Source organism: Ambystoma mexicanum, chromosome 11, assembly GCF_040938575.1.
Source record: "Ambystoma mexicanum isolate Mex_15411 chromosome 11, UKY_AmexF1_1, whole genome shotgun sequence".
NCBI lineage: Eukaryota > Metazoa > Chordata > Amphibia > Caudata > Ambystomatidae > Ambystoma > Ambystoma mexicanum.
In genome coordinates, this window is record NC_090934.1 from 761954601 (window position 1) to 761968576 (window position 13976).

The window sequence follows — 13976 nt, forward strand, 5'->3', positions numbered from 1 at the left end:
AACAGAGCCCATACTAAGAATCATGTTATCAGATACGAGAAGCCTGGAGTAAAATTAGCTGGAATCAGATGGGAGGTAAACAAAAAATTGGAGAGTCCAGGAAAATCTGCAGAGGACATTAGAAGATGGAAGAACAGAGGACAGATGCAGATCTTGGGATCAGTGTTATCACCAGATGGATGGGAAGAAGGAGTGGTGATCTGCAGAGCCTGGGTGGTCATTAGTTGTTACAAACCTGCCATTGACATAGTGCAGAATGGCTGCAAGCCATTATGGCCAAGACTTGCTAAGCTACTGACTTGGGTCGAAGATAGAGGCGGACCCTTGCAGATAGTACCATTGGAAAGTTCAAAGCTGTACTTCAGAAACAATGGCACAAGAAAAGTTGGAGGGAATCAGAACTCTGGTCGAATATTTGACGTACCAGGAATGGTACATGGAACAGCAGTTATCATGGATCATTATTGGGCATGTGGATCCAGGACATATATGAAGTTACCCAAGGATTGGGGAGGATGCTGCTTATTAGTGAATGTCCATGTTCCAGCATTGGTGATTCCAAAAAGTTATCTAGATCTTGACAGTTTCCCAAAAGCAGATGCCCACCTGAGGAAGAAGAGATCTGTGGAGCTGATAAAGAGGATGATGAGGTAGAACTATTTCTCAGCTAAGTCAATAGAAGCCTTTGACTCCATTCCGTATGAGCACAGGCTGTTCAGCCAGACCTCATCAGTGTTTACCTTATTTTTCATGCCGAGAATCCAGGTCGGACAAATATCAAGTGGCTACAGATCACCAGATGGGAATTGCTACAGGCAATCAACACTACCATAAAGGGGTTCAATGCTGTCAGAGAAGAGGTGAGAGGTATACGATTGATGACTCTTCAGAACAGATACGTCTTGGATATGATTACAGCAATGGATGGAAGTGTTTGTGCAAAAATCGGAGAATCATGTTGCACATTTATACCTTCTCATGATGACAAGAATGGAACCTGGACAGATGCCATAGACATGCCGACGAAACTTCATGGTCAGATTATGGACAAAGTAGAAGACATTGCTGATCACAGCTGGTTTGGATCACTCTTCTCTTGGATTCCACAATGGATGGCAGACATGTTCAAGTTTCTTGGAGCCCTGATTGTGTTGGTGTTGCTTGAATTTTGTGTGATCAAGATAATAATCTCACAATGTAAGAAGACAGCACAGAAAGCTATAGGGATGAAGATCATGATCAAAGTCGAATCAGGAAGGAAAGCCAGGGACTTGACAGATAAAGAAATCAGAGACTTTGTGAAGGCCAGTATCCATGCACCAAAAGAATCACAAGAAGTATGTAGGAAGATGGACCTATTTCAGTCCAAGTGGACAATGTAGTCTTATGACATTGAACAAAGATGAGCATGTTAAATCAGCTGGATGCCTGAAGGGAGTCATAAAGATTTGGATCCCAAAGAAGCTTTTCTTCAGACCTAAATGCCTGTATGTGAAGGATGATGAGAGAGTGGCTGATAAATCACCCAGAGGGGGGAGTGTAGAGGAGGAACCAAGTACCCCACCTCAACCGTTCTGTCCCTTTTACCTGCATGTTTGAAACCAGAGTATGTGACATACACAGAACAGTTGAACCAAAAAAGGGCAGAGTATGGACTCTGTGCGGTACCAATGAAAATACCAGCATCAAAGAGAATTCTGGAGGCAAGACTCCCATTGGGAAAACCATACCTGCATACAAGAAAATATGATGGCCATTTGAATGAAATCCCTGAAGAAGCAGAGCCAATAAACGGCAAGAATAATGGTAACGTCACCAACCATTGCCAGTATACGTAGAGATGAAATGACGTACCTAGAAGAAATGCAGAGACCAGAGAATGCAGATATTCTATAAGGCATCAAGAACGTATCAAGGATAAGTGACATCTTGGGATCAAGGTGAAGAGGCTTATGCCACAGAAACAGATGAAGACATTGAGTAATTTTACACGCATACAGATGCAAACGAAACGCAAGCAGGCAAAGTAATCTTGAGAGCTAGCCTCAAGCGTATAGTGAATAGATTGCGGCAAGTGCCAACATATACATATATACCTATGGATAAGTGAAGGATGGATGTTTCCAGTACGCATTGTAGCAGTGCTGGACAGTAGGAAGAAGGCCTCATTTCTAGTGTGTGGCAGTTAAAAAGCAAATTGAATTGCAAAGTGAATCTCAGCAGCCAGAGCTGGATGAGCCAAGAAGCCAAGGTCTTATCAAACTGGAGTAAACTGACATTGGATACAATGTGTGTGAAAGAACAAAACTCCTGTTTAGAAGCCATGAACATAACAAGGAAGACATCAGAGGTCCATTAAAAAATAGTATTAAATGCACTAAAAGGCTCGATTCCATGGTCTCTAGTCACATGGAAGCATGAAGTTGGATGAACGAAATGGTCATACCTACGCAGGAGGGCAGACCGTGCTTTTCACTCCCTAAATTTCTCAGAGCTAAGAACACTCTCAAGGCCGAGCTTCAAAAGCCTAATTGACAGTAGACCATTGAGGTGATGATGGATTGATATGCTAATTGGTGGGAAGCAAAGGTCAAGGTGAGCTCACCAGCACCCGAATGGTGAGCCTGCAGGCTGCTAGATGTAGATGGAGAAGTACTGATGGAGATTGGAGTGCCAACCAATTGTAGAGGACTGTATTTAGGGGCCCTTTAGTTGTGTAAGCCAATGGGACATTGTATATTTGGTGACGTTCGTAGTGGTCATTTTTAGGGGAGGGCTTAGCTACCCAACCTGATGTTAAGCAGCCAATCACATATTCACACTGTTTTAGACTAGTGTGGATCGTATGCTTAGATGTTCACTCAGACCAATCACCCATACTGATAGGGTTTTTTAGTGTGCCACGTAGGATGACAATGGTTCGTTAACGTCATTGATGACAAGTTTTGCATATAAGATCTCAGTTTTTACCAAGAATGTTTGAGTAAGAGGATCGAGCAAGTTCGATGAAGTTTGTTATGCTCCCGTTTTAGATAATTGATATTAAAACAGACTTCCTTTTGCCAACTACCTGAGTCATCTCTATTATTGATGTATGAATACAAATCTACATCCCCATCCATCTCCATGGTAATTGCTACTCATCAAAGGGGCTGGGCTATCCAGTTCAATTACATTGTATTTAACTGATGCTTCACCTTCCTGTTTTTTGGTATCTGTCATGTTCAAGGTTTAGAAGTAAAGCAAAGTGTTGCTTCGCCTGCAGTTGTCCCTGTTTTCCCCTGGAATTGCTAAATGGAATGTTGCTCTGATGCACTTGCCTCTGAACGTCTTCTTCCTTTGGAGTAAGGCTAACAAAGACTTCTCTTTGCTCTATTATCAGCTAATGCTGGTTGGCCTCCCTCTTCGTGGATCCTCGGATTGGCAGGTCTCTTTTCCCTGCCGCCGCACCTGTTTTATTCACTAATCAGGCTTCTACAATACTTACCTGGTTCTTGGGGCATTTTCAGTGTCGCTGCAGCACACTGTGAAAAATGAATACAAATTGCTGCATTTATATCTCGGATGTCGGAGAGACCCTTTGGAGGCATCATATTGCTTTCTTTGTGCCCTTGTGGCACTTCAACCCATTGAAAATCTCTTCAGCTCATCTGGGCCCTGTTTCAATGGCCTGCTCGTGGCCTTTCCAAGATGGCTTCCTCGCTCATCTACTACAGCCAAGAACCTTCTGGTGCACTGTGTCCCACCTCCCCACCGCCGGATTGGCTTGACTGCATTCTTTTGGCCTATCGTGGGATCCAGCAGGTGGCAGCCGGCCCCCCTCGCAAGGCCCTCTCCTAAGGCCCTCTCCTAAGGGCACTGGGACTACCCTGTCTGGCCCTGTCTGCGCGCTAGAAGTACTCCTTCCCATGACGCAATTTTGATGATCCTGCCTCTTGGCAACGCTCCAAATAAACAAACTGGCAGTGACCCCTGCATTCTCTGACCATGAATAACCTGCTTTTCTCTCCACTGCTCCTGTAAGCAGCACAGTTCACTTGGTCTGGACTACACTTCTCCCCTCGGACACTCTGACAGCTTGATTGCTTCATGCATCTTTTCCCTACTTGCCTATCTGTAAATTCTAATCTCGGCTCCCAATTGAAATATGCATCTTGCTGTGCCTCATACTGTATGCTTTTTTCTGTTATCTTAATGCCCTGTTTCAAAAAAAGACATATTCATTCTTAGGTGTGTCTTACATCTGTGCATCCTCCATTTTAGTACTGAATTTGTGTGCTTTTTGGTAAATTTGAATTTAGGTGTGCTTTACATCTGTGCATCTTCTTGCCTCCCTTGGCCGCTAAGTCTCCTGGTGAGTTTGCCCATGCATTGTGCAGCCTCTCCAACTGTCCCTCTTTTCTCCATCTCTATGGCATTCTCCATTTGCCCCATTTATTCTGACTGTTATTCTATTACCTATACCGCCTCTCATGAACTCTGGAAGAAAGAAGTTTAAAAAAGATCTCTTGGCCTCTAATCCTATCGTACCTATTGCTGACACCTACGGTAGTGCTACTTCCAGACAGACTATCACTGATATCCTCTTCTCTGTCCCCTCTCCAGACCTATTTACCTCCCATCTGATCTCTACCCTCTCCCCTTTTTCCTCTTCCTATCATCCAGGTGTATCATTAATGTCTATCGGAATGGCCCAATCATGGTTTAGGGTCCTCAACTCAACCTCCTCCTCTTCGACCAGCACTTGCCATCCCTCATCAACTTCCTTCCTACACTTGCTACTCCTTCTTCCTCTCTCTTTGCCCCACTCCTCAGACTGGTGTATCACGCCCCTGTACCCCTCATCAGAAAATACTTCAAAGGCAGTGACCAGCTGCATCTAGCCACGCTTAATGCTCTATCTGCTTTCAAACATTCTGCCGATATCTGCCTCCACCTTGACGACCTTGACCTAGATATCCTTGCTCTCGCCTAGATGTGGTTCAATGCCAGCTCAGTCACTGATTTTGACTCTCTTCTCCCTGATGGCTACAAGATCATCTCCAAGCCCTGCCCTCACTGTGCTTGCGGTGGGGTTGCCCTTATCTTCCCTGAGTGGGTCCCTTCTTCCTTCATACCCTTCCAGCCATAAAACTCCTTCGAGAGCCTGGTCGCTAAGCTAGTCCTCTCTCCTACTTCCTCCCTGATCATTGCCACTATCTACAGGCCACCTGACTCTATCACCATGTTCCTCCCTGAATGGGCTGATTTCTTCTCCTCTCTCCTCACATCCACCTCTAAACTCCTTCTCCTGGGTGACTTCAACATCCATCTTAATTCATCACTCATGGCATCCACTCTCTTCCGTGACCTCTGCACCTCACTCTCCCTTCTCCATTCTCTCCACTGGTCCTACCCACTCAGCTAGACACACTCCCGTTGCCTTGATCCACACTGATCTTTTGCTCTCCCCCACTCACCACTCCACTCTCTTGGTCAGACCACTCCCTCCTTTCTTTGCACATCGGTCCTCTGCCACCCGACCACACCTCCCCCAGCTCTGCCAACCTTGTTAACGGACATCCGCCCGATGCCAGCTGCTGCCTTCGCATCCACCTTCATCCCCCCTCTCCTCCATCTGCAGAATCTATCTCTGACTCTGCTCTCAGCAGCCTCCAGCTTGCCATCACTAACACTCTCAACAATCTTGCCCCAGTAGTGAGGATCCATCTGAAACATGCCCCCAAACGTAACACCTGCTACGACTCTGAACTTGCAGCCCTGAAATGCAAGTGCAGATCTGCAGAACAGAAGGGCAGACCCCAGGCTCACCCTCTGAAAAACTGGCTTGTCGCATTCTCCAAAAACAATACTGACTTTCCATCCGTTTTAAGAAAAGGGCTGACATCTAGGCATGCATCTCTGGGGCGTCCAACAACACGGCTGAACTCTTTAAAATCTGTAAGGAACTAGCCAACCCTTCCGCAGTCTCCATTTCGCCTCCTCACTCTCTCAGACCCTCTGCAATGCATTGGTCACTCATTTCACTGCAGAAACTCATCCTCAGCACTCTCTCTTCTCCCCCTCCTCTCGTCCCATCCCCTTGCCACCTATGGCCTCACATCCGTCCTCTATCGTTCTCTCCTCCTTCTCTCCTATCACATCTGACAAGGTCACTAAAGTTGTCCGCTCTATAAAGGTCTCCTCCAAACAGATCTTCCCCTGTTCCAGAACTATATGTATATATAATAGTGTCTCCCTTGCCCCTGCACTTGCTGATTTCTGCAATCACTCTCTTGCTGGGTCTTCCACCTCTTCCCTCAAGCATGCTCTTGTGCGCCCACATCTGAAAAAAACTGTCTGCTGACCCTTCGTATCCGGCTAATTATTGCCCCATCTCTATGACCCCCTTCCTTGAGAAACACTTGGAGAAACTGGTCTACCCCAACTGGCCCAGCATACAGAGCTATGTTGGTTGCCTGCACGACCATCATTCTAGATTCCAAGCACCCAGAGCCATGGAAACTGCTCTCCTGAACACCCGTGAAGAACTGCTCACATCTCTTGACTCTAACTCTCCAGCTGCCCTCATTCTACTTGATCTCTCCTCTGCATTTGAGACAGTCAACCATTTCATCTTCATAAAACAGCTCAATGATACCCTTGGTATCTCAGAGCGGGCACGGCCTGGCTGACCTCCTTCCTCACTGACATTCCCTCCAACATTATCCTGGGCTCTTTCTCCTCTCCCACCTCTATCTCCACCAGGGCTCCAACCTTTCTCCCTGGCTCTTTAACATCTATCTTGCTCCGCTTGTACACCTAATTGTCACTTTTTCCCCTTACTTTCATTGTAATGTAGATGACACACAACTCTTCTTCAAACTTCCCTCTGATCCTCTCCTTACTTCCTTCATCATTCCTGGCTGCCAGTCTGCCATCCAGTCCTTGTGTGCCTCCAATATCTCTGCCTCAACGCCAGCAAGCCTGAGATCATTCCCATTGGGACTCCTGCTCCCTCTTTCTTCCCTTCACTCTGCCCACCCTCTTTGGGCTCTCCTCCTTCCCCTTCATCTGAAGCCAGAAACCTTGGAGTCATCTTCGACTCCTCTATTTCCTTCCTCCCTCACATCTAGGACCTTGCCAAGAAAGCCTACTTTCAACTCTACCTCCTCAAAGGGATCCTTCCTTTCCTCACTTTCCCCCAGAAGCTCAATGTCTCTAGAGTTCTGGTGCTCTCTAGACTGGACAACTGCAACCGTCTCTTCCTTAATTTACCCTCTTCCTCTCTATGTCCCCTCCACCTTATCCAGCATAAGGCTGCAAGACGTATCCTTGGCCTAAAGCCCAGGGACCACATCTCTCCAGCCCTAAAATCTCTCCCGAGGCTCCCGGTTGCTGCAAGGATAAAGTTCACATCCCTATGCATCATGCATAAGGCTGTCTGGGGCCAAGGACCATGTTATCTAAAACTGTCTCTCACCAAATACTCTCCCTCCAGATCTCTTCGCTCCTCCGCTGCCAACTCTCTGTGTGTTAAGCGCTTTTCTAAACAGCAAGCTAGTGGCCTATCTCTTTCCTCAGCTGGCTCCCTCCTCTGGAACAGCCTCCCCCTCCCTCTCCGTCTTGAGGCGGATCTCGTCAAGTTCCGGAAGCTCCTGAAGACTTTCCTTTGCAACTCCTCTTTCCCCCTCTCGCTCCTCACAGTCACCGAGATTGGTGACCAGGGCTCTTGTGCGTCCTTCTCGGTCCTGGCCTTCCCTCCTCCCCAATTGCCTTTAAACTCCATTCACTCCCAACACTTGCCTTTGGGTGCCCACTGGCCTGTGCTATCTAGGCCTGTGCTATCTAGGCTTATTGTATTAGCAGCTGACCACTCTCACCATGTGATCTCTGCCAGGCAGTTAACAGCTGCTTGCAACTTACTCCCTAGCACTTCCATCTGTGGAACTCCTAGCACTTACCCACCTCCATCGTTCCTTCTCTCTCTCTGCACTTGCACGTTCTGAATGCTGACAAGGCTTAGTAGGACCGCCTCATTCGTTCTCTTCATTGTTATTGTATTTGCCTTTCATTCCCATATTCCTTCTCCATTACCCTGTGGGCACTTTGAAGCACAATTTACTTGATGTATAAGTGCCTTCCAAATGCACAATAAATAAATAAATAAAATAGATACTGCAGAGGAAGATTTATTACAACATAACATTCAATGTCAAATCATCATTGAACACAATGAAAATTAAGAACCTTATATTATTAAATCTGCAGACAAAAGAGGCCGTATAGTGTTAAAATGTTACACCAGTTACTGTTGCAAATTTATAAGAAAACTCTACGACACTGATTACTACATACATTGGATGATAACTATGATGGACCAGGGAGCAACAGATGTGTCTTTATTGGTTGGTGCAGGGATCGTTGGATCTTTCTTTGGACCTCCTAGATTTTGCTACATCGTACCAGCACAGGGTACCATTATGTAGTTCGAAGGGGTCAGGTGTCAGACACTGCACAACCAGCTGGCCCCCAGGGTACCTTGACCTTTACACTCATATGTGCGCTCAGAAATAAAGCTTAACAATGCAGTATTGAGCTAGAAATCACCTTGCTTAGTCTCTGATCAATGGCATCGCTCTCACCCTAAATCTGGCCTATTTCCAAAAGCTTAGCAACACCTTCCTGGCCCAGGACTTAAAGAGCTCTTCTTCTTTTCCCTTCCTCCCAGTAGTTCCTTACATTTTCTCCCTCCATCTGATCTCCTCCTGCCTCCGCCACATGTCATGTGCCTCCTCCTTATGGTCTCTCCCTCTCCCCGCTCATACTTTTCCCTTACTCCTCTTCATTTTTTTAAGATCCTCCCCCCCTCTCTATATATTGGTGCACTTCCTCCTCTGTTGCTTCACTTTCTAGATCTTCATCTGCTTCCTTTCCTCCCTCTATCTCTATGTCCTCCTCCTCTACATTCCCTCCTTCTTCTCTCTTGAAATGGTTTATTTCCACCTTGTCTCCTTCTATGTATTTCCCCTCCAATTCATCTCCTTCATCTCTCCATAGATAACACACCTCCTTCTCTGTTTACTCTCTCTTTTGATGTTTCTCATCTACCTCCTCCCTTCCTTTGTCCCTTTGGATGTTTCGCCTCCTGCACTCCCTCCTTTTTGTTTAGTTCTTTAACATCTGCATCTCCTACCTTTCTTGGTAGATGTTTTACCTCTTCCTATCTAGATGGTTACCCATCTTGCCTCCTCGTCTTCATCCTCTCTATAGATTACTCCCCTTCCTTCCTTTCTTTCCATCACTCTACTTCAACCTCTCCTTCTCCTGTTCTCCACCTTTCTCTCCATTCGCCTCTCACTGTGATCGCCAATAATCGCCTCACTACTCACCTTTTGATTGGCCCGGGAAGATTGTAATTGGTTTGTAAGAGAGAAATGTGCAGCATCTGTTCACTTACCAGGAGTGGGATTAAGGAACAACTAGACTAGCATATTTTTCAAGATCCCCATATCTATTTGCTTGTGGTGAAGGAGCCTCTTACCCTGTGTACCGAGGAGATGTAAGGAGTCAGGCAGCCTTTTTTGTCATTGCCGCCCAAAAAAGGACATTGCTGAATTTGTTTCCCCATGCAACGTTTTGTCTAACCGGAATGTCCACAAGCTTCTCTGACATAGCATGGAATAGACTATTGGTGCACCTTGTAATGTAATTTGTTTGTATTTGCCTTCTGTTGTCATGCACTTTACGGAGTCCTATGAGAGCATGCATTCAATCAGCAATTCCTATGTTCTCCACGTTTTTTCATTTCTGCCATAATGCCACACTTCCTGAAACATGTCAAAGATGTTAAGGTGCGATGGGATACATGAAAAACCTAGATAGGGATGGGATGGAGGCCTTGGTGGATCCATGCATACTGTCTCTGGGGTCAGCTTTTTGTGGAGCATTGTATGGAATTACCATCTGGTAAGGGTGTAGAAGTTCAGACTTTTTTTATTTTGATCAATTACAAAATGTATGCAGGTACTCCATCCCAATGCAGGCAATCTGCTAACCAGATCTCCTTGGAGAAGCTCCATGGCAAAAGTGTAGGGATATTTGCCCTTTTGCATTAGTCTCCTGATCTACTATGCCTATTATCCAGTGGCACAGTACAGGTTCAGAGGTCACAGTGTCCTTTTGACAGCTGCTGTGACAGCCAAGTCACTTCAGCGCTGGATTTAAAGTATGCATCCATGTTCCAAAACCATAGTCATGAGAAATTACTATTGTGATGGCAGATTAATGTTTAATCATAAAGCTGAGCATATGGCCCTTTGGATATCATGCATGCAATGGATGGGGATGTAGAATCACTCTGACACCAAATAATCGAACCAACTCAGGAAGATGGCAAAGATTGCTGTTTTAATAACAATGATCTAAAACAGGGAGTTACAACGGACATCAACGGACGTTCGCTCGAGCTCAGTGAATTTCACATTAAAACATCTTTTTATACAAAAAATACATCAGATGTGATGTCATACTACGTGGCAAATGAGAAAAACTTGCGATGAATTGTGATACATTCAAGGGGAGCATCCAGGTATACTGTCTATAAGGGGTGGGGTTGTGATTGGCTGTTTACTGTCAGGTGGACAATTTATGGCTACTTCTAAAACATGTCATCTTCAACACTATTAAGTACATGATATATCATTGGTCTTCAAACTATAAGGCCCTTCGTTATACAGCCCTCTATAATTGGATGGCACATTCGTGCCATGTCTGGAACATTCGGTTCACTTAGCAGCGCTTAAGCTCAAACCCAGGTGCCAGCAGGTGGACTTGACTTTACCTCCCCACCCAATTAGCCCAACATCTCTCAACACCCATGCCTTCTGCCCTGAAGATTGTCTTTGAACTTGGCCTTGAGAAGTATTCTTGTCTGTGGGAATACAAGGAAATGCGAGTACGCACTATCGTCATTCTAGGACTCCATGCTCAACTCTATATTCATCCTTGGCTAATGTGACAGGAGACAACAATTTGGACCTTTTTTGCAGCATTTAAATGTCTTAAATGAATAAAACTTGACATGCTTGGTGCTCTTTCTTTGCACCCTAACAAGGGATGATTCAGTTTCTCACGTTCACTGCCTTTGAGAATAGTTAACTGGCCTTAGCTGCTTCAAATTTGCTACCAGACCAAACAGGCTCGCCATTCATTTTCACAATCTCAGCTTTTTCTTGCTGCGACGTAGCTCTCACCCTTTCCTCTACATGGGTTCGGGCTTACTAAAATTCATTCACCAATGTCTAGCTTCTATACAATGACAGTTTCGCCTGCAGTCTATTCACTACATACAGGCAGCTTCTATGATCCCTTAATCTACTTGCGTTACAGCATTTGCGCAGTTATTGAACGGCTTGCATTTTCTGCAGTGCGTCACACACATGAAATCTTATTTTCACATTTGATAGTTTACTCGATTCTTAACTTCGTCATCAGTTTCTGTACGTTCCATACATTCTCCTCAGTCAGTATTCTCAGGGCATCATGCTCGTCTTTCATGACACACCAGCTCCTCTTTTTGCTCCTTTCATATTCCTTCAGGGAGTTCCTCCCTCAGATTGTCATTCTTCGGGGATACATTTCACAAGGTTTTCTCAGTGGATACCTTGTTTCGAATATTCCCCATGGTATGGTCACAACTGCTGGTGTCAAGCATGGCACAATCGCAGGCTTCCAACATACAGGAAGTAGGGGTGCGGGATTTCCTGAAGAGGCATGTAACTGCTCCTATACATAGCCATACCTGAGTTTAGAATATAGTGGAAAGTAATTTGTATAACTATAAGAAGCCACTTTTTAATTTATATCATACATGTTTCAGCACTGTGCTTTCAGGCCTTCTGTGGAAGGGTTGTACATATTCTGTTCAGACAGCCTGGTCATGCCAGTCTGCAGGGAAAGAGAATGAAAGACTGTCCCTCTCCATTGATCCTCTGTGAGGTCTGGTAACACCTCTCTCCAGGAGGACAGCCTCCTAGCAGGAGCTGTCCTGAGAAACAAGAATCAAAGGGCATATCCAACCTGAAAGGACTAGCCTCATACCACGGTCTTGCATACCGAACGGCCTTTGATGCTATGGGCTTGTGAAGGAGGCAGGGTTAGTGTAGGCAAGGGGAGCTCAGCACAAGTGGGGAAGTGTTTCACCATTCTCTTTCTCTCTCCCTCACAACTTCCTTTTGCATGAAGCACTTTGGGTATGATGTCATAAGTAGGGATTGGCAAAAATGAGGCCCACAAAGCGATTAGTGCGAAATTTGCACATGAATCCGCTCCCCTGTTCTGTGAGATTAACGCGACGATTCCGCCACCATTAAAATTTGCCACCATAAAGTTTCATGCAACAACCGAGTATTTTTGCCAGTTTCTTTTTTTCTTCTGCGAGTTTGTGCAGAGCTTTGGGAAATTCGTGCACCAATGACTGATTTCATCTGAGGGAACCTGCCACCGCCCATCCTGGTATGTTTTGTGACACGCCACGATATGCACGCAACAAAACAATGAACTGGTCTAGTTTTGTTTTGTATCATGTGGCAAAACTGTGTATTGTTCTGTTGTTTTTGTGTTGGTTTTGTGTAGTGGAAAGAGAAGCTTTGTGCAGGGTTTTGATTCATGCAGGCTTCGCACAACAGCATGGGAAACTTTAAGCAGCTCTTTTCTGACCCGTGTTGGTTCCGTGCATCAATATGAGAAAGTTTGCCTAGTTCTTTTCCGACCCATGTTGGTTTCACGCAGTGACACAAGAAACGTTGCACTATTCTTTTCCGACCAATGTCAGTTTCGCGGAATGAAAAACAAGAAACTTTGTGCAATCTGTTTCGATTCATGCTAGTTTTGCGATGCTGCACAAGCATCTTTGCTCTGTTTTTTTCATTCCATGTTGTTTTAGCACGGTGAGCTGAGAAACGTTGCCCATATCTTTTCGTGGTTAGTTGGGAAAGTGTGTGTGCGTGTGTGTGTAAAAGATATAGAGAGAGGGAGGGAAAGAGAGAGAGTAAAAAACAGTCAAGAAAAACTTGGTAGGTATGTATCCTCTCCTGTAGTGCTGTCTGACAGCTTCCTTGTCTTCTGGTGGGGCTCCATCACCAGCCCTTGCCCCGCCACTGCCACTGCTCCCTCATAACGGTCCTGAGGAGAAAACAAAAGACAATAGGGTGGTTAGTTGGGAAAGTGTGTGTGTGTGCACACATGTGTGTGTGTGTAAAAGACAGAGAGAGAGTGAGCGTCAAAACCAGCCAAGAAAATCTACAAAAACTAGGTAGGTACTTATCCTTTCCTGGAGTGCTGGTCTGCCAGCCTCCTTGTCTTCTGGATGGGTCTCAGCAGCACCCCTTGCCACCACCCCCTCACAACAGTACTGGGGAGAAAACAAAAGACAAAGTTGTGTGTGTGTGTGTGTGTGTGTGTGTTTGTGCTGGTCCGAGATGATTTTGGTGAGTGGGGGTAGGAGGTTTGTACAACAAAGTCATTTTAAATATGCCTTTATTGCACAAACCCCCTCCCCACCAGCCAAAATCAGCTCGTGGTCTGAGGTGCTGTGGGGCCCAGGGGACACAGATGGTATTTTTTTACTGGACATCTATGATAGATATCTAGTATAAAAAAATACAGACCCTGCGCCCCCAGCACCTTGCATAAACACATAATCACTTTGATTATGTATGTGTATTTTGCGCTGTGAGGCCCAGGGGACAGGCATGGTATTTTCTTACTGGACAAAATGTCTAGTAAAAAATACCATAACTGCCCCCCTGGCCCTTCAGCGCCTTGCATACACACATAATCACTTTCATTGTGTGTTTTTGTTTGGTCATGTGAGGCCCAGGGGATAGGCATGGTATTTTGTTACTGGCGTCTATGATAGATGACCAGTAAAAAATACCACCCCCGCCCCCTGGTCCTCCAGCGCCTGGCATACACACATAACCACATTGATTGTG